The sequence below is a fragment of the Ursus arctos genome, unplaced genomic scaffold (assembly GCF_023065955.2).
Source record: "Ursus arctos isolate Adak ecotype North America unplaced genomic scaffold, UrsArc2.0 scaffold_7, whole genome shotgun sequence".
In the NCBI taxonomy this organism is placed as follows: Eukaryota; Metazoa; Chordata; class Mammalia; order Carnivora; family Ursidae; genus Ursus; species Ursus arctos.
The window spans coordinates 76,393,310-76,415,696 of record NW_026623089.1 but is presented as its reverse complement, the minus strand read 5'-3'; the positions used below and the strand labels follow the sequence as shown (position 1 = coordinate 76,415,696).

Below are 22,387 nucleotides of genomic sequence, written 5' to 3'. Positions count from 1 at the left end.
ATCCTGCCAGAGCCCTCAGTTTGTTTGTAAAATGAGGAAGGGCTCAGTCTCCGAATCTGCGGGCTGGGCTTAGTCCTCTAACAGGATGCTTGTGGGACTTCCGTCTAGCAGAACAGAGAGAAAGGTGGGAGGCAGTGGGAGAGCAGGAGTCACATTGGCCGAGTTCACAGTCTGGCTGTATGGCATTAGGCGAGTGACTTAATTGTACGAAGCTTCTTTTTATGTAAGAGGGGGGTGATGATAATCCTTCCTTCATAAAGCGGTCGTAGGAATTGGATGTGTGGAGCAAGGTACGACACGTCCCAAACGTTAACGGTGCGCACTGTGGCGTTGTTGGTCTTGTTCAGTGTTGTGCCCGGTGGGGGGGGCGGGGGCATGCAAGCAACACCCGCTGCCGCTCCGATTTCACCTCCAGCTGTAACTGCTTGCGACTCTAGGCAAACCACGTAGCATCTCTGGGACCCCATTCCTTGGGTTGAGATAGAAAGGGTGTAGATGAAATAACCTCCAATCTCCTTTTTAAGGTTAGAATTCCGTTCTGATGTAATCTCAATCACTTTGCATTGGCAGCTTCTGAGTCATGAACGCTGTGAATTTTCAAACCTATTGCACTCCCGTTTCGCTTTGTCTTCTAAGTGACTTTAAAGCTGGATCGGAGACCCAGCTTCGAGCTCGGCAGTCAGAGAGGACACAGTGGGGGCTGGCTCTGGGCTCCGCACCCTGCGGTCACATAGGAGCCCAGGCGCCCCAGGGTCTTGTTCTTGGTTTAATGCTCTGCCATCGCGGTCCTGAAATACTTAATTGTTTTGCATTCTCATTTTGCACTGGTCCCTTTGGATTATGTAGCTGGTCCCAGACCTCAGTATTTATTTATTTTTATTCTAGCTTCATCTTTGGCTTCATTTTTTACCATTCTACTCATATTTCTCATGCATCCTAATTTCATTGTCTGTTTTTTTTTTTTTTTTCTTCCTAGTCACCCTGTGTGCCTTTTGTGAGCTACTGTATTTCCATTTGGGAAACAGAGAGCAGATAAATAAAGGCATTGCTTCATTTATAAAGATTTGTCCCTGGAAGCCCCTAGCCACGTTTTCCTCCTCGTCTCAAAGCTAACAGCTTTCCTGTGTGCGTTCTCCGCCGTGGTACTGAATTACGTATGGCTCTGCAGCACTATCTGTCTTTGCCATGTGGACATCTCTACTTCTCAGGTTATTAGAACCTCTTGGAGGTTTTATATCCCCAAGAGTGCCCATCTTCATGGGTACTGCTCCTAGCAGCCTCCAAGGAAATAGCTGTTGAGTTAATTTAACTGGAAATTGAATTGACTTAGCCGGCTAAAGGAAGAAAGGAGGGGAGTTTTTAGCCAAGAAAAGGAAAGCTGGAAAAGGACCCCAGAGGATGGCCATAGAGGATAATCCTTCATCACGGCTCGAATTGCACTCTCCAGAAAGCCTCTTGCACAGCAGCTCCTGATCTTTTTGCTCTCTGGAGCCTTTTACAGTCTTCAAATTAGTGTGGACCCCACTAAACTTTTGTGTATATAGATAATAGCTAACACTGAGAATTTTTTAAAAGTAATTATGTATTTCTGCAATTAAAAAATAAACCTCTTATAGTGAGCTTCATAATCTATTTTCATGGGACAAAAACTTCTTCCCAAACAAAATTTTGTGATGAGTGGTATCGTTTTATATTTTGCAAATCGCTTTAACATCTGGCTTGATAGGAGACAGCTGGATCCTCCTGTTTGCTCGTTGGAGCTGTTGCGATATCACATATGTAGTTTCTGCCAAAGCACTGTATACTCGTGAGAAAATAAGCATGTACAGGGCACAAAATGGCTTATGATTATTCGGAAAATATTTTTTTACACGGTGGACCCCTTACACATGTCTCAGGGACCCTGCGTGGTCTGAGGACTTTGAGAACGGCTCCAGGAGAGTAATATCTCCCTCCCCTGCTGGTTTTCAGCCTCAAGATTGTACGTACAATGCTATCCGCGTTCTCTTAGCTGAGAATCTTTACATTTGCTGACCTGGTTTGTGCAGTGGTTTTTCTCTAAGAGTATAAAGCATCAAGGGAGTGAGACGTGAGAGTTGTCTAAGTTTTTCTCTCCCCTCTGCCTGCGTGTCATAAATGATGGGAAGCTACAGAGAGAACCAAGCCAGTTAGATACCCTCGCTTACCCAGACTTGAGACCATACCTTTTCTCTGCAATGCTCAGATTCTTAGTAGAGGTGATTTGATTTATTAGCTCTGCTATTTTTAATTTGATGTTGGGAAACAATGGGATGCGGCTCTGAATGAAACCTTTCATGGGGAAAAAAGAAAAAGGACATTACTGAAATAATTACGGAAACAAATTACTGAGTCAGACCAGGTGTGATGTTTTGTACATTTTTACGCACATTTCAATTGCTGTAATTTGAAAATGGGTATCATGAACTCAGTTTCAATTCGTACTATTGGCAGCTCTGCATTAGCAAGCTTTGGAGTGCCAAAGTTCAGATTGATTATGCAGAATGGCATTGACAGACTGTTATTATAAGCTGTATTTAATTTGAGCCTACTGATACTCAATACAAAAAAAAAATAGTTCTTTGTACTTTTACTTCCAACTGAGGAGTTTGCAGTGTTAACCTTATAGCTAATCTTGTAAGGCCTGTTTTAAATGGGTATTTGGAACAAAATGCTACCTGCCAGTGACAGATCAGGAAGAAACTCTTCGTGACCTGCAGGTGATTTTTAGGAAACGAATGCTCATCTAGGGATTTTGGCTCCTACTTCGTACCCCCATCCAAAGTGTTTGTCCGTGGTTTTATTATGATCTTTTGGGAAAACTGCTCTGTGGCTTATGGAAAAGGCACCTTCTTACTTCCTGAGTGTAGCCTCCTCCAATCATCAGGGAAGGAGTCTGTCTTTAGATTGTCAACTGGTGGGCCTTCGTTAGAGACGATGGGTTGGTACAAGAGGGCGAGACTGACCATGAGCCTAAACTTCTTACCATTTGTGTGGCCTTAGGCAACGTACTTAATCTCTGGGCACCAGCTTCCAAAAGGACATTGTGTTTTAGGAGGAGTAGATAATCTGAAAGAAGAAATGGTGACAGTCTGGAGATCTGAACCCAACTGTTTGGCTTGCTGTTCAGGAGTCATGAGATAAAGAACTTGGACAAAGCCACCTGCTGTGGGACCAGGAAAGAGAAGCAGACTGGAGAGTTGGTAATTGAGTAGAATCAATACTTTTGGATGACCAGCTGGTTACAGGAAGGAAGGGAGAGGTAAGACTCTCAGCATTTTCAGGTTGCTGGACCTGGTTAGCTGGTGTCATTTACCAAGAAGTCAGAATGAAGGGTCAAGGTGGAGGTGTGGTGGGTGATGTGTGTTCCTTGGATCATGTTGAGTTTGAGGTGAGAATGAAGGGAAGGAGGGAAACTCAGTCCAGGTAGAAAGATCTGGCATGAGTCTGTGTATCTTGGTCTGGAGCTCAGGAAAGATTTGGGAGGCATGAGGTCTTAAAAAAGTAGATGAAGCCACAAGTGTGGAGAAGGTCACCCAGAGAAAGGTGCAGAATGCGGGCTCTGAGTTTGGACACGACCCAGGAAAATTAGCTGATGTTCTTTGAGGGCAGGAGAGGCTACTGAGACTGGCAGCTCCTTCTCTGGAAAAGCCAGAGCACACAGAGACTTTTGTTGTGAGCTGTACATATCTCAGATGCAGAGTCCCGTTCAGTATGCCGTCTCTTTGGAAAGTGACATTGGGGACGATCCCACTAGCAGGGCTGCCGTGTGTTTTTGGCCCCAGAGAGGTGTGCCCAGAGTCCCCCGGGGGATGGAATCCAGAACTCAGATGGGCTCCCCAAGGAGGGGCTACCCACGCGCTCAGTGCTACCCTTCCAGCTGCCTTTCCTTTCCTTCAGAGAAGAAACCCAAGCTTTGAGTGTCAGCAGGAGTAGAAGGCTGGGCCTCTGCTGGAGGGGATGGGAGCAGCAGCTTAGAAATAATCCCCTGTGATCATGCCCAAGGGGAAGCCCGCACAAGGCAGCCAGCAGAAGTCTGTGGCCTCAGTACAGTCTTCCTGAGGAGCCCAAGGTGGGGTCTCTTTGGTATTTAGATTGCTGCTCAAGAAATTGATTTTCAGGGGCACCTGGGTGGCACAGCGGTTAAGCGTCTGCCTTCGGCTCAGGGTGTGATCCCGGCGTTATGGGATCGAGCCCCACATCAGGCTCCGCTGCTAGGAGCCTGCTTCTTCCTCTCCCACTCCCCCTGCTTGTGTTCCCTCTCTCGCTGGCTGTCTCTATCCTGTCGAATAAATAAATTTAAAAAAAAAATCTTTAAAAAAAAAAAAAAGAAATTGATTTTCATCTCTGCTCTGCCTCTCTCTTACTCTGCCTGTACTCCCCGCACCTTGCTCTCTTTCTCATACACACGTGTGTTGTTTCCTTTCTGGGCAGGATATAGCCAAACCACAAATCATTTAATTCTTAGCAAATGTAAAAGAAAGGCTTGAAATTTCTGACTTCCGATGATTCTCAATATTAGGCAGAATGAAAATTGAAATATTGAGAGAACGGCTCCTTATTCTTTTGGTTAGCTTAAAAGTGACCCTAACAAATATTTTAATTAACTAATTATCGTAGTGTCTTTATGGCACTTCCTACTTTTCTCCCTCTTCCTCCTGGATTTCTTCACATGTATACTTCTTGCCCTGTAGTATTTTTTTTTTTTTTTAGAATAAAGTGGTGGTTTTAGTAATACTAGTTCTACCGATGATACTTTCCTAATAGCTAACATGTATTGCACTTTTAGTATGTCCCAGGCTATGGATTCTCATTTAATCCCCCCAACCACTGTGAGGTGGGCTCCACTATCCTCGTTCTGACCCTGGGAGGCAGGGGATATTGAGCTCTGGGAGCTGAGTGCCGGCAAAGGCCATGATCTCCTTTACCACAAGAGCAGGGACTTGGACCCGTGCCCACCAGAACACGACACCTTGTCTAGGTTGCTGCTTCAGAGTTCTGAAGCTTAGCCCTGGTTCTGGCCGAGGAAATCTAGTTTTTAGTTACAGACTCCGAGCCAAGCCTGAGCCCGGGACCCCTTCTCACAGCTGTCCCAATTTTGCCCAAACTGCCCCTTCGTCTGGTTTTGCCGCGCCTTTACAAAGAACATTGATCCAGGTTCTCGAGTTAGTACTTCGCATGTGTTTGTGTTGTGTGTGTGGGAAAAGCATTTCTTACGTGTGGGAGAAGAACAGACACACTTTTCTGTTTTACGGCTAGACAGTTCCGAGCTTTTAAGGCGGCCACTTACGGGAAGTGGCACATTAACCACGCTGATGGGTACAGTAAATGCAAGGAAAAATACCAAGTTGCATTAATCATGGATCTTCCAGTTGTCTCAGACTCAGGCATGTTTGGCGGCTAACACCAGCACATCGACCCTTCAAGAGCTTCGTGAAAGATTAATTTGCAAAACAGCTATTTTCTAAGTGGTTTTGAGAAAATAACTGGAAATGAGTTTCAACCCTCAGTCCAGCTAAGAGATTTTGAGATTTTATTTTTAAAACTCTAGGCTGTTAAGGGAACAGTGTCCTTATAATAAAGGCAACTTTTATTAGTCTATCTTAATAATATAAGTCTTAGGAAGACAACTGTATGTTTGATGCAAATTAAAATTCATGTTCTCAACTACTAGCAGAACCTTCTAAACATGAAAAATAGGAACTGGAAATAGGGTTTGTCACCTCACTCCCTTCTTCCCACCACTTAATTTCAAACATACGGTCTTTAAGAGGCCAGTAATTTTGAAAATATCTGGCTGATCATTGGAAAAATAGTTTTGACAACGATTTTTACCTATATGAACTTATCAAACTAGCTTAGTTGTTGCCATGGTGTTTTAAAGAAATAATGTGCTGAATAATACCTTCCAGGGGCGCCTGGGTGGCACAGCGGTTAAGTGTCTCCCTTCAGCTCAGGGCGTGATCCCGGCGTTACAGATCGAGTCCCACGTCAGGCTCCCCTGCTATGAGGCTGCTTGTTCCTCTCCCACTCCCCCTGCTTGTGTTCCCTCTCTCGCTGGCTGTCTCTATCTCTGTCGAATAAATAAATAAAATCTTAAAAAAAAAAATAATACCTTCCAGGTTGCAAAGCACCGAATATAACATTCCTGCGTTTAGAGCGTATATTAATATATGTTTTTTGAAATATTTAAATATTTCTGGAAAAGTAGATAAACCAATATTTCTGGAACTCCTTTCTCCCTTCTGGTAGCAAATATATGCACACATGTGTATATATATACATCTATATCTATCTATCTATATCGATATCTGTCTATATCTATAGATAGATATATCTGTGATTTGTTTGTGTTTTTGGGTGAATGCTATCACAGTCTGAGCTTATATATGGTATTTTTAATGGTGCTGAGATATTTTGAATATATGGGCAGGAAGGGAGTATAACAGGTGGTAGTTAATGATATCATCATTTTTCCTAGCAAAGGAAGTTGAGGAAAGTGATGTTTATTGATTATATATTATGTTCCAGTCACAACATTAGGACTTCACGTTACTCATGTATTTGTTTATTTCTCATCATTTCTCACGACAGTCATATGAGGTAGATGGTATTATTTCATCTGATAAATGAGGAAGGAAAAAAGCTCAGAAGACTAAGTAACTCACCTGTGTTCTCATACATACCAAGCAGCCGAGTTTTAAACCCAGATCTGTCCAATCCAAAAGTCAGGTTCTTTTTCCTACACTTATCTTGTAGCTTCTTATATTAAAACCATGGTGTTCGCTTTGATGAATGAATAGTGGGCTTCGAAGTCACCCTCCTCCCATTTAGGCTCATACACCCCGCGTGCCATTATCTGGTGTTTCATCCAAAGCAAATGAAATAAGCAAGCTACACAGAGGTTGTGAACAATTTGGGGGTCAAGTGTAGCTGATATTTTTTTTAAAATGTCGGTTATCTGCCTATGAACCTGGTGTTCCCTTGACTGTGGGGGCCATTCTCTTTTCTAGCTGGGACTTCCTCCTTCGACTCGGGTGACGCTTCACTGCGATGCTCTCCTTGAACACCTTCTGCCTCCCCTCACAGGAAAGCGTTCGTCCTGCATGAAAGGGGCCAGTGCGCTGATGGCCAGTTCTCTTCCTGTCCCCAGAGGAGCTCCCCTCTAGGTCTGGCAACAAAGGACTCTTTTCCCCGCATACTCATGCTCTGCTGCTTAGTGCACTGACCGTTGGTTGGAACCTGAAGGGTGGCTTGCCCGCTTACCACCTCGCTTCTAAAGGACTGTTCATCCCCTTTCATTCTTGGTCTGCACCGATGGCAGCCAGCAGACAGAGGTGTAAGTCTCCGTGTGCCATTCCTTCTTCTGTAGTCCCCGAGGGTCTTTGCTTGTCAGAGAAGTCAGCAATCCCAAGAGTAGAGATGGAAGGAAAGAATGAACTCTTGCATTTCTCAGGAGTGGTTCAAATAAACACCGAAAGAATTCAACCGCAGCTGTATCAACTGCAGTTCCCAGTTATCATCAGCTGGGACTGGAAGATGGGTAGGTGCTTGCCTAGCGTGAAAAGCTGCACACTTCCCTTGCTAAGAAGCAGGCCGTGCTTGTCTTTGTTTCTGAGTTTGACTCTAGGCACTCTAGGGTCAGTCTGTTGAAGAAGAAAGCCACTCCCTGAAAAGAGGCAGAACTCGCCCTAGCGTGCTTCCCACTGAGAGCCTTTTGCTCATATTCTGCCCAAATCACAAGTGGCCCTATTGGGATGCCTGCAGGCACAGATGTAAGAATAATTCAGGACCTAAGAACTCAAGGGGAAATGAGGTAATTCCAGTAAATCCATAATTTTGATTTTGTGGGTCTGCAGCCCTGCTAATAGCAGGTTGCAGGATACTTCAATAGATTGCTGACACTAAGTGGTAAGCAACCTTTGAATCTTTCCAGGATAGAACTCTTTGTGTTTAAGTCATTGAGACCGTAAAGCATAGATAGAAATCACCTGGTCTTGTCCCATTAATTGTAGAGATTGTACAGCTGAAGCCGTGTGGGGCCCTGCTCATCTGATGTGTATATAGCAGTACGGATAGGACTCCTGACCTTCAGTGTCATTGTCTTCCTATGATTTAACCCAATAATGTGATTACTACATACACCTTATCCCTCCAGAATGGTAATTGTTCATTTGGTAAGATCCACGAGCCACCAGGTATTTTGCCCATCCAATCTCATCCAAGAGAGAAGGCAGTCTAGTTAGAAGACTTTGAACATTATGGTTTTAATGGTGGAATTGATCCAGTCTGTTTTGATAGACACCATTACATGTTCTGCACAACTAGCCAAGTCCCCTTTTCCTATTCTGTGCTCACTGCACACTTGTCTCTTTATAATTTGACCTGTGTGTAAGTCCAGCCGTCAGGTGAGAGATGCCAAGAGTACTGAAGGGACTGTTCCAGTCTGTGTGATACTTAAATTGTTCATGATATTTTTAACACATTGTTTGCTAGATTTTATTTTATTTTTTAAAATGGTACCCCATAGGGTGCCTGGGTGGCTCAGTTGGTTAAACGTCCAACTCTTGATCTCAGCTCAGGTCTTGATCTCAAGGTTGTGAGTTCAAGCCCTGCATTGGGCTCCATGCTTGGCATAGAGCCCACTTAAAAGCACAAAACAAACAAACAAAGAAACAAAAAGCTCAAAGTTATCCTATAGCAAGAGCGTATTTCCTGCTGCTGAAAATTCTATTGTACTGAAAGGCTTCTATGGTCAAGATTTCATCCTTTGGGGAGCTAATATAAGTGAGTCTGAATAGTATCTCAACACTTAAAAAGGAATGTCACCACCAAAATGTTTTTTTGAAGGGATTATTTCTTAGAAAATGTTTTGCTCTCTTAAACTGGATGTTTTAAGCCAGATACCAGTCATGAAAACAATGCCACAAATCTTTGGGAGATCATAAACTTCATTACATGCTATTATTTAGGTAGGTGAAAAATTTCTTGAGGTACCTTTATGCAGATTCATAAATAGACAATTGGAGAGCCCCACCATTCAGATAACTAAGGATACTTGGAGTTTTCAAAATAGCATCTAGTCTGCTAGACTAGTAGCATCTGCTACTAGAGTTTTCATTATTCTTTGTGAAAGTTCTCTTAAGTAATGTATTTCACTATTTCATATTACTTTTGTCCAACACCTGATTTTTTGGTAAGGAAGAGGCATGGGAAATGTACTTAAAATTCACTATTCATGTATCTTTTGCTTGAACTCTATAGTGACTGCCTGTTGTGATTTCAAGTAAGCTTTAACGAACATGCATAGAAATGGTCTCCCTTTCATTAGTTGGAGAGTGGGTCAAGCTTGACGTTGAAAAGATGAGATTACAGAACATGCACACAGGAAATCATTGGCATTTCGGAAGTGTCTATTGAACGGAGCCCTGCAGGTTGTAGTTCCTGGTATTCATGAGAAAAAGCTTACTGCTTTCATTTCAGTTCTGTCTTCGTCTGCTCTGGCCATCATAACAAAGTATCACGGACTGAGTGGATTGAACAACAGAAATTCACTTTCTCACCATTCTGGAGGCTGCAATTGGGAGAGGAGGGCACCAGCACGGTTGGGTTCTGGTGATGGCTCTCTTCCTGATTTGCTGATGGCAGCCTTTTCCATGTGTGCTCACATGGCCTCTCCTTGGTACATGGGTGGACAGAAAGAGGTCTTTCTTTCTTTCTTTTTTTTTTAATTTTATTTATTTGTCAGAGAGAAAGCATGCACAAGCAGGGGGAGTGGCAGGCAGAGGGAGAAGCAGGCTCCTTGCTCAGTCCCCCCAATGTGGGAGTTGATCCCAGTGTCCTGGGATCATGACCTGAGCTGAAGGCAGACACTTAACCGACTGAGCCACCCTGGTGCCCCACTCTTGAGCTCTCTCTTCTTGTAAAGCCATCAATCCTATCAAATTAGGATCCCACTCTTATGACCTCATTGACCCTTAATTACCTCCTAAAGGCCCAATCTCCGAATGCAGTTAGTTATACCGGGGCTTAGGGCTCTGACACATGAATTTTTGGTGAGTTCCTTGCCATGTAAGTTGCTCCCTCCAGCCGTTACACACTATAGGCTTAGAGCTGATTGGAATACATGGCGCTATTTTTGACCTCTCAGTTTAGTTCTCCCAAGTAGTTTTTTTCCCTAGATTTCTCTTGGAAGATTTGTTTGTAATTCTTGTTATATTAACCTGCTCCTCAGAGGATGAATGTCCCTCTCCAGCATTTGATCAGGTTTATGTGATTTTCAGAATCTTTGTAGCACTTTAGTTGTGGGGTGGCTTATGAATTTGATCTTAAAACATATTAAATCTATGTCTCTGATTAATACACATTTGGTTTTGAATCTCCAGATATTAGCCATGATTCTGCAGGTGTGGTCCCACAGATGACGTGACACAAAGCTGGCTTGAAGCAGTCCATGATTAGAACTCAGGTCTCTCAGCCTTCAGAGCAAAATGCGGCTTCCTAGCTCGTGTTTATTTCTTCAGTCTCTCATCAGCCAAACTCACAGAACTATGAGGCTGTCACAAAGAAATTGCCTCGTAATAAAGCGGTCACTGTCACCATCCTCCACCCTTGAAAGAGGATTTTTATCTCCCTTCAAAGTAACTTTTAAAAGAGGGCAGCGTAAATTCCAGATAAGCCATTTAAATACAGCAAGCCTAAATCTTTAGGTCAGCCATCGAGAAGTTTGTTTCTTTCTGAGGTGTGTTGTCACTAGAAAGGTAAGGTTGGATTAGATGAGAATGTATTGGCCCCCACAGGTACCATTAACTATGAGGCAATTCACTTTGGAATGTTAGCCTTCTCAGTTATGCTGTGGAATCAGGTCGGAACTACATTACCAGAAATACACACACATATGAATTAGCTAATGATACTAATCTCTCTCTTTTTTAAAGTATGGAATAAGAACTAATTTTAATACTTATGACGTGAGTTAACTAATTCTAAACTTGTGAATTTGCTTTAGATCCTCCTGACTCTGATATTTTAAGCCAACGTGGGGTCCAAAGCTTCTGGACTGCTAAGCTGTGCATGTGCCCTGGGCACTTAAGGAGAGGGTGCCCCCTACTGCCATGCTGTCAGGGCCAGATCAATGCTGATGGATATTGACCATCGGGAGAGCGGCTGGCTGGCTGGCTGGCAGAACGTCTTGTGTTGTCTTTCAGTCTTACCAGTAAAGAGGAGGAGATACTGTTTATAGCTAGAACAGGGTTGGAAGGAAGGTAAGCCTTTCTTTTCTGTCTCACCTAGTAAGCAATCACCTTAGCAATTTACATCTAAGTCATCAGATGCTAGAGAATTGTTGCTGTTAAAACAACACCCGGGGACAGCCCGACAAGCATGTTTCCTTATGGCATGTGTTTTTTTTAGAGATTTATTTAGTTATTTTAGAGAGAGGTGGGGGGAGGAGCAGAGTGAGAGGAAGAGAGAAACTCAGGCAGATTCTCTGCTGAGTGCAGAGCCCTACGTTGGGCTTGATCCCATGACCCTGAGATTACGACCTGAGCCAAAATCAAGGGTTGGATGCTTAATGGGACTGAGCCGCCCAGGAGCCCCAATATAGCAGTCTTTACGTAGCTGATTACACACACACACACACACACACACACACACACTCTTCTAACTATTTATATAGTTAGAATTATATAAAGCTGACTTTGCCAAATTTAAATTTATAATAGTGGGTAAACAGAAACTAATCAGGTCTCTAAATAACTATCCAATTGATTTATTTAACTGGTTCTTTTATTGCAGACTGACAAATCTTGAACTAACAGAAGAATCATAATTTGGATTTTCACACATGAGCTTTCTTGGGTACAGAATCTTAAAATCAGAATGTACTCAAACATTACCACATGAGGAGTTCATGATGAAAATATTCAACAAGAGTATAGCTAGCCATTTGTTTGGGATATCCACTCGTTTTAGACATTCTCCATATAATATCCCAAACAAATGGCTAGCTATACTCTTGTTGAATACTTTCATCATGAACTCCTCATGACCAGCTCCCTTGTTTTAATGGTTCTGGTTACTACAAAGTTCTTTTCCTTTGCATCCATTAGGTTGGTTTATTTTCTTAAAGCAAGTTCAAGTATCCCAGATCATGCCTTTCAGACAGGCAATGAAATAAAAAATATGGAAGAACTATATAAAGTTTTTGACTTGATATGTTCAAAATACTTCACTAGATAACACTGGAGGGAGACAAGGAAAGTATAAAACATGATCCTTGTTTTCAGGAACCTTAGAGTACAAAGTAAATATATAATAGTTAAAAAGAATTCAGCACAGTGAACAAATAAACATCGAAATTACTGAGGTAGATAGACATTATGTGCTATAGTACTTACGGAACAATCCGAAACATGCTTTTGTTTTTCCTATTTATTTTTATTTTAATTCCAGCATAGTTAACATAGAGTGTTATATTAGTTTCAGGTGTACAATATAGTGATTCAACAGTTCTATACATGACTCAGTGCTCATCATGGTAAGTGTGCTCTTCATCCCCATCACCTGTTTCACCCATCCTCCCAAACCACCTCCCCCTTGATGACCATCAGTTTGTTCTCTGTAGTCAAGAGTCTGTTTTTTAGTTTGTCTCTTTTTTGTTCTTTTGTTCATTTGCTTTGTTTCTTAAATTCCACATGAGTGCAGTCTTACATTATCTTTCTCTGACTGATTTCACTTAGGATAATATTCTCTAGATCCATCCATGTGGTTGCAAATGGCAAGATTTCATTCTTTTTTATGGCTGAGTAATATTCCATTGTATATATACACCATCTTTTCTTTATCCATTCATCAGTCTGTGGACATTTGGGCTGCTTTCATAGTCTGGCTATTGAAGATAGTGCTTCAGTAAACATAGGGTTGCATGGATCCCTTTGAATTAGTGTTTTCATATTCTTGGAGTAAATACCCAGGTGTGTGATTACTGGATCATAGGGTAGTTCTAGTTTTAACTTTTTGAGGAATCCCCATACTGTTTTCTACAGCGGCTGCACCAGTTTGCATTTCCACCAACAGTGCATGAGGGTTCCTTTTTTCCCATATCATCGCCAACACTTGCTGTTTCTTCTGTTGTTGATTTTAGCCATCCTGACTGGTGTGAGGTGGTATCTCATTGTAGCTTTGATTTGCATTTCCCTGGTGATGAGTGAACCCGACACAAATTCTTGCAGGTGGTGGAGTTTGTCTTGGGCGTTGGGGGACAGAAAAGATTTAGACACGTTGACAGGAAGGCTTTTTTTCAGGGAACTGAGGAACGTGATTTGGCTGAACTCAGAGGCCTTACTTTGAAGAGAAGGAAGAAGTAGGTAGTGAGGGTAGATAAGACTGGAACAAATTACATATGGATGCCCTTGAAGGTATTTACCATAGGATGATTGAAGATATATGGATTTTTTTCCCAAGGGAAGGCACCACTTTATAATTTTCTGTGTTTAAAATATTGTGGAGTTGTCCAGTATGGTAGCCACTAATCCCAAGTGGTCGTTGAGTGCTGGAAACGTGACTAGTCTGAGTGTAGACGTGTTGTCAGTACAAAATACACACTGGACTTCAAAAACTTAATATGCAAAAAGAATGTAAAATGTCTTATTAGTACTTTTTATGTTGATTCATATTGAGCTGATAATTTTTGGATATACTGGGTTAAATAAGACATTATTAAACTTACTTTCATCTTTCTTTTTTAAAAATATGGCTCATACAAAATTTAAAATTAAATCTTTGGCTTGTACTGTATTTCTGTTCAGCAACGCTATTGCATATGCTCAATCTGTTAATATTTTTAAGTATATGTTAACTGTGTCTTATCATTTGCAACCTAGTAGATCATCAGAGAGACTCAGATAGTAATTTTAATCGGACATCTGTTCCTTTATATATGTCTTAGAGACACTACTCTTTACTCTGCAACTATCTATAAATTCAAAGGGAAATGCAGTGCCAAGAAAATGATATGATTCATCACATTTGGATTTTTCAAAAGCCTACCACCTAGAAAGTGGTCCAGAAAGCAAACGCTAAAGCTGGGTACCTATGTGCTATTATTGTTTGATTCTGGAAGTCTTATGGACATAGGTGTGTTAAAAGCCTGTTACTACAGTTATTTCGCAACAAACTGTTCATGAGAGGGAAGAGTAAAATAGATCTTCCAGCTTTATTGTCAACTCTTTAAAACAAAATACATAAACAATTCAGCTTCATTATAGGCAATTAGAACTCTTATTCCCTTTTCAAAATAAAATAAGCTATTAAAACGATTTTGGTAATTTTTCTTCTGTGCGTATATAATAAAAAATGGTACCAAGCAATTTTCTAATTAGCTTTTGTCACTGAATATATTGTTAACATCTCTCTGGGCCCATAAAGGTATTTCTAAAACAGCACTTTGCAGGGTTTTTGTTTTAGCGTGAGTGCATTTTCTTCAAACAAGGAGTCCAATGTGTACAATGAACGAAAGCCAAGCTAGTCTGGCTGATGCAGGGCTGGAGGCTTGGAACCCTACCCGCCTGGCCAGCCCATCACACCTTACCACCAACATTCAAGGCGTGGCAGAGCCCAGTCTAAAAATGACTGTCCTACCAGCACTTGTCAGCCTGATGAGTGTCCATTTTATTCAGGGTATTAATTGTTAACGTGCTTTAAGATGTTTCTAAAGGTTTGCCTTCCATTGAAAAATTGTGGGTGGTTCTTACCGTCTGGTACATCAAAGTGTTTCCATTTTATGTACTCTGATTTCGCTTTGCTTAGCTTATCACTGGCTGTCAACGCAGAAGTTGGGGGGCCAGCGTGAAACTACGCTTAACCAATGGGACCGTTGCTCCATCTGTATACAAATAAATGATTACTTAAAGAGAGAACAGCTTTCAGTTTTTTGTGGTTTTACTTCCTTGTCCTAAGTTATCCATCAAATATATTGCTGGGCTTTTCAAAAAGACTGGAGTAGAAGGGAAGTCAGAGAAATGGTGAGCAGACGCAAGAAGAACCCATTATTTCAACAGTGATCTCTTTATAACATGAAGTATTTGCTAGAAGCTCCAGTGTCTTTGATGATCTGCTCTTCGTTTTCTTATTCCTTTGTGTTTTTAATTCGATTAAGTTTTTTTTTTTTTTTTTTTACTTTAAAAAATAATTCTACCACCAGGACCTTAGCTTGCAATCAATTTTTATTAAGTGCCAATATTAGCTGTGCCCTCTTTTTTTTTTTTTTTTTATTGTGGTGGAGATTATGGTAATGATTGTTGTGTTAATGAATGAAAGTATCCAGCTGAGCATCCCATGCATTGGGAAGTGTCTAACTGTGTAAATGGGATTCCACATGGCTTCCTGCTATCCAATGTACTTGAATGAGCTTTGTAGAAAATGTATTTTGGTAGCCCATCTGTGAACCCAAGGGCACAGCTGATGATGTGAAAAACGCTTATCAGAACAAAGTAAAGAGAAAGCATTTTGATGCTTTCAAAAGGAAACATTGTTTATTTATTTGCCAGGCTGTGTTAAGTTGTGGAAAGTAGAATGACTATTATCACTATTTTAAAAAATCATTTAAATTTTCTAGTTAGGATTGATTTATTGATTACTATGTACATTCCTAAACTTAAAAAACAAACAAACAAACAAAAAAGAAAGCTGATTTTTCTTAGCATAGAAAATGTTTTTCTTTGGAGAACTATTGTTCAAATACTTATTTAATGTCAAGATATTATAGCTCCCATCTTCCTAAGATGTAAACTAGATATAACATTTGCATGGAACTCCAGTAGTATTAAATTGTGCATCGTGTGTCTTTTTTTTTCTTAAGATTTATTTATTTATTTGAGAGAGAGCTTATAAGCGTGGGTGAGGGAGGGGCAGAGGGAGAAGGAGAGAGAAGTTCAAGCAGACTCCCCACCTGGGATCATGACCTGAGCCCAAATCAAGAGTCGGATGCTGACCCTACTGAGCCACCCAGTCGTCCTGTGAATTGTGTTTTAAAAAGAAAGTTTTACATAAAAAGTACTCAAGAGAATTTTCCCTGAGTTAGTAGTTTTCCAGAGGCAGATGTAAGTTTATACTGTTGACCTCAGGGGTTCAGACCCATGGTCTATGTGGTAGCTGAGTATATTTCAAAAGATGAGCGAGGGGGCATGATTTCATGTGAATCCCCTAGCTTCTCATCATAGCCTCAGGGTCACTCACAAGGTCTGAGGTTACAGCTCTCCATGAATTCCTGCTAGATAGCATGTTCCTCATTTGGGTCGCATAAACGAGGGAAGTACTTAGTCATTAGAGAAATGCGATTTCGACTTTGTCTTATACTTCTGTCCTACAAAAAGCTTCACTCGATGGAGGGGATCTCATGGTAATCGGTGGCACCACTGTGTACTGAAGTTTTATATTCACTCGAAAGTACTTTTTGTTGGGAATAATGAATCCATGGGAGTGAGTTGAACTGAATTCCCAGGAGGATTTTAAATTGTACCTAGAATTTTAAATGTATACACACACACACACACACACACACACACACGTAGAACTGTTGAAGCCAGGTACTGCATTGTTGAATAATGATTTTAATGGTTGAAAAATAGTTCTCACTTCCCGACAATACAAACTGTAGGAACTGGAATTTGGTTTGATCAAGTTTACAGATAAAGGCCATCTCGTGGCTGGGAACTTAGAAATCCATCAATCACCTTTTAAGTCTTTTCTGCAATGATTGCCTGCCCGCACAGGCTGTGATGGGAAATGGGTTTTAAGAAGGAGCCAGAAGACCTGCATTTCAGTTCCAATTGCTGCTTGCTAGCTTTGTGACCCCAGGCCCATGACTTCGCTGCTCTGGGTTCCAATTTCTAAGCCATAAAATCAGACTGTTGGGATGACCTCCAAATTCATGTAAGCTTCAGCATCTGATAATATTAAAAGGTGACCTCTGAGTCAGTAGTGCTAACTTAAAAAAAAAAATCTTCCTTCATCATTTTGTTAGAGATACAGGTGTACTAAGAAGCCAATTGAGATATGTGTAGTTTCATCTTTTTTAATAGTGGTGATGGTGGTGTTTTTGACGACGATTTCAAGGACTTAAGCTCTCCCAGGAAAATTAGCCATGGGAGTGGGGAAATGGGGTGTGGCTGGAAGAGTGAAAAGACAGATAATCACCTCGTTAATGACTGAGAAATGCCTGTATTGCATTTTAAGCCTAAGTCAAGAAAGAGATTCATTTCTGGGTCAATGTACTTTGCTACTATTTTCTTTAATCTCTCTCTCTCTCTCTCTCTCTCTCTCTCTCTCTCTCTCTTTCTCTCTCTCTCTCTCTCTTTTTAAACACACTAAATGATTGTCCTAGCAGCAACATCTCTATAATTTAATTCAGGATTTATATAATTTCAGAGTATGATAGAAAAGGTAGTTGTTGTTCACGAAATGCAGATGTGTCCTGCTTTAGGGGGAAGGAAAATCAGATTTCCAACGTATCCATGTGGTGCTGTTACACATTGCTTCTTCAGATAAAGCTAGGGGTAGGGCTTCTTAGTTTTGAGTTTAGTTAGGAATCATTCAAGATCAGGTTTTCCATAAGCTAAGAATTGTTTTGACTGCTCAGCGCGCTCACATCTCTGGGGTTGGCCAAAATCTCAGAAAAAATTCTCTTAGCTCTTTTATACATAGTTGTCTTTGAGTATATTTTGTATTTCAAAATATTGCTAGAGTCTATATTTTGTGGAAACCACACAGAAACAAACAATAGCTGGGATGGGGAATCACACACCTTGTCCATCTTGCAACGCTTCTATTTTGGAGGCTCTCCCGCTAGTCTATACATTTCAAACTTTGTCTGAACTGTCATTTATCATTTTTTAAAAGATTTTATTTATTTATTTGAGAGGGAGAGAGAGAGAGAGTGCGCACAAATGGAGGGTAGGGGCAGAGGGACAAGCCTACTCTCTGCTGAGCAGGGAGCCCGATGCGGGACTTGATCCCAGGACCTTGAATTCGTGATCTGAGCTGAAGTCAGACACTTAACCAACTGAGCTGCGCAGGCACCACTGGGCTGTCATTTATTATTTTAATCTAGGTACTAGGATTGAGAACTAACAAAATTTGTAAAGAAACCCCTGGGGGTTGGGAAGAAAATTCTGGGATTTTTCCCCTAGATGTCTTACAAATCCTCATCAGATATTCCAGGAAGGCGTAAATTAGTTACGCGATTAAAAAGAAGAGGAAAAGATAATATGAGAAATTCAGGATACTCTCAGTGATGCTAAGTAGCTCCAATGGAAAAATGTATGTGGAGCTAAACTCCCCTGCCCAGATAAGGTACTGACATAAATCAAAAAAATGGTGTTGTCCACACTATTTCTTAAAAGATTATTTATTTGTTTGAGAGAGAGAGAGCATGAGCGCGGGGGGTGGGGGAGGGACAGAGTGAGAGGGAGAAGCAAACTCCCCGCTGAGTGTGGAGCCCTTGCTCCCAGGACCCCAGATCATGACCTGAGCCAAAGTCAGATGCTTAGCCGACTGAGCCACCCAGGCGCCCCTATCGTCTACACTACTGATGTGTTATACTGTCCTTAAATTAACTGTGGACATTTTTGATAGACATAAGGAAAAATGTTTGGACCATCCCGGGGAGTAAGAAAAACTGGCATGAAGGAACAGAAGATCTGGAGAGTCCTATCTGGAGATCTTTCACAAATAGCAGCTTGTTCTGAATGATTTCAATATCCATGAGAACAAACGCTCCTTCCTGTGATTTGGGAAGAAATGCACAAAATACCTACAGGGTAGGTGGGACATGTGTTTCTAGGTCCGACATTAAATGCTCTGAATAGGAGTGCTGTGGGGTGGGGCCTTGAAATCTCCCTGAGTGACATTTATGCTCACTCACACTTTAGAATTACTGCATTGGAAGCAGGGAACTGAACCAATTATCTTTTCAAGTCTCAGCTGTCTAGCATATTACATCTATGTGAAATAAAGACATAATTATGGGGACGCTACATGGTGGAAGTCAAGCTTAAATTAAATGTTTGAATCGATTCAAAATGTTTAGATCAAACTACATTTTTAAAAACTCATTTGCAATGACTCCATCAGTATTTCTAATTTCATATTGGGAGGATTCTTGCCCTCTGCATTGTTTATCCCTTTCTTTTTTATTTTCTTATTTTTTTAAATTTTATTTATTTATTTGACAGAGAGAGAGTGTGAGCGAGACTATGAGCTGGTGGGGGGTAAGGGCAGAGGAGCAGAAGGAGAGGGCAAAGCAGACTCCCCACTGAGCAGGGAGCCCCCAAAGCAGGGCTCGATCCCAGGACCCTGAGATCATGACCTGAGCCAAAGGCAGGTGCTTAACCGACTGAGCCACCCAGGTGCCCCTCTTTATCCCTTTTCAAAGAAAGAGTTCAGATGCCCTATTGCTTTGATCCAAAGCTTTTAATAATAATGATAATTAATAATAATAAAAGACGTGATGCTGTATGAAGCTTGTTTGGAAGTGGGTCTCTTTTTCGGTGTCAGTTTCCCACTTTAGATCACCTGGATGAAATTTCCTATAGCAAATAAAATTTGGCAAGCTGGCTTCATGTATGAAATGACTCTCCTGGAGAAATGGGGGAGAAAACTTAAATCCTGTTGTGCCAGTCTTTCCCAAATATGCATGTTTGTACAACTTTTCATCTTTTAAATGTCTTTTATTTTTTAAATTTTTAAAAATTTATTTGCATGGGCTGCTTTTTTAAAGATTTTATTTATTTATTTGAGAGAGAGAATGGAGGAGCAGTGAGGAGGGGCAGAAGCAGAGGGAGAAGCAGGCTCCCCACTGAGCAGGGAGCCCAACTCAGGACTCGATCCCAGGATCCTGGGATTGGATCATGACCTGAGCCGAAGGCAGACACTCAACCAACTGAGCCACCCAGATACCACCCCTCAAATGGGATGCTTATAAATGGGCTCCTTTCAAAACAATCTGGCACATGCAAGAGATCTTATGTGACCTCTGAGAAATCTGAAGGGCTAGTCGGGGTAATTCTATGGGGCTAACTAAGCCGCCTACCTCAGTCTGTTTTAAGGAGCCTTTCTTCATTTTCTCCAAGAAATCACCATGTGAGCGACAAGAGTTGTGCAGCAACGTGGGAAAGTGGTCGTAACTGTGAATTTGTCACGTCAAAGAAACATATGTGGGGGAAAGGGCAGTCAAAGGTACCAGGGTGAGAGAGCACTGAGAATTTTCCTGTGTTTTATTCCCTGAGTTAGCAGGTCTCCTGCTTCTCTTCACCTCTTCACTTCTCATTGCCCAGTGGTTTATCATTATTCCTTCTGGAGTCTTTTTTGCTAGGATTGCCCAACCGACTTTGTAACGGCCACGTTGGAAATGCCTGTGCAAGTCGCTAGTGTTGTTTTAGATAACACTGTCAAATAAATAAGCTGTACAAGTCTTGTATTTCACGTCAGAAGGAGGTATGACTGTGGGAAGCACTGGGAGGAGAAGAAACTGCTATCCTGTGAATTGCTGAAATGCACATCCACCCCGGCCGTCCACACACTTTCAGACTCCAAGCATTGGATGCATGAGTCATGGCCCTGGTGTTCTATCTGCCCAGCTTGCAGAAATGCCTTTAATCTCCCCAGTATTCTCTGCACACAGTAACTATAATAATGACCCCAGAGTTAGTGCCAAGTAACTCTGAAGGATACGTTTTTTCCTCGAAAATGATTAGAAATTGTGGCATGTATTACATTGCTATGGATTTTTTCCCCACCTGTGCCCACTAAGAAGCTCTCTGCAGTCTTAAAAGGCCCAAATACTGGCTTGACATTTGGTTTTTCAAGTTATCCCTGAGAATAAAATATTAAAGAGAATGGTAATATCCAATGCTGGAGAGCAGAAGAGCAGTGTCATACACCTACTGCTGGCTTTCAAATAGAGAGAACTTTCTAGAAGGCAATTTGACAGTCTGCATCAAAACCTTGAAAAGGTGCACGCCCTTCGTTGTGGTAATTCCATTTTGAGGAATTTATTTTTTGTAAGGAAATAAATGTACAAAGATACAGATATCCAGGGAGATTCATTACAGTTTTCGATTTTTGTTTAAAGTAGAACTTTGGAAATGAAAAAAAAGAAAGAAAAAAAAAGAAAACCAGTATTATTTAAATTATGGAACAAAGAAACTACAAATTACTCTTGGTGAATTAAAATTAGAATTTAGATCCATATTTGGTGAAAAGATTGAATAAATGGCATCCCAATTTTGTGAATATATAAACATGAGGCTGTATGTGCACAGAAGAATAGTTTGGTAAATTCTTTTTTTTTTTTTTTTTGTCTTTTTATTTTTTTTTATTTTTTAAAATTTTTTTAATGTTTTTTTATTATATTATGTTAGTCACCATACAGTACATCCCTGGTATTGATGTAAAGTTCGAGGATTCATCAGTTGCGTGTAACACCCAGTGCAGCATGCAGTACGTGCCCGCCTTACTACCCAAAACCAGCCTATCCCATTCCCCCACCCCCACCCCCCCTGAAGCCCTCAGTTTGTTTCTCATAGTCCATAGTCTCTCATGCTTCATTCCCCCTTCTGATTACCCCCCTTTCTTTATCCCTTTCTTCCCCTACCGATCTTCCTAGTTCTTATGTTCCATAGATGAGAGAAATCATATGATAATTGTCTTTCTCTGCTTGACTTATTTCACTTAGCATTATCTCCTCCAGTGCCGTCCATGTTGCAGCAAATGTTGAGAACTCGTTCCTTCCCTTAAAAAGTTTGGTAAATTCTATACAAAATTTAGTTCTGGTTATTTCCTGGTTGTGGGAATATAAATCATTTTTGGTTTGTTGTTTTTAAAAAAATTCTTCTAAGTTTTGTGATTGATTGATTGATTTTTGCAGAGAGCATGTATTACTTTTGATTCTCCAGTTTAAAGGTCTCTCCTTAAAAATATAATCACATGATTATGGTCCCCAGTACTGTGGTATATACTTCAAAGTTGCCGGGAGACTAGATCAATCGTGTATGTTCTCACTACAGAATTGGAATGAGAAGCATGGGATATGACAGAGATGTTTGCTAGCACTGCTGTGGGGGTCACATCGCACTGTATAAATCTATCAAATCTCGCGGGTGGACACAGAAAACTTCCAGTGTTATACGTCAGTTCTATTTCAATTACAAGAAAACACAATCATGGCCACAGAGATTCAAAGAACTAACTGTTTCTAGTGGCAATGTATCAAATGGGCTAGAGGGTTGAGAGTTGGCCATTTGAATAAGAATCATTTTAAAGGCATCTTTTGAAATTCTACTGGCAAATGGAGATTGGGTGGCTGAAATGT

At 41.1% G+C, this 22,387-nt stretch overlaps 1 protein-coding gene across 2 annotated transcripts in view; it reads left to right on the top strand.

The window, feature by feature from the left end:
* Positions 1-22,387, top strand: part of PRKG1 (protein kinase cGMP-dependent 1) — a 1,185,830-nt gene that overhangs the window by 700,047 nt on the left and 463,396 nt on the right. The gene's annotated exons all lie outside the window — the stretch shown is intronic.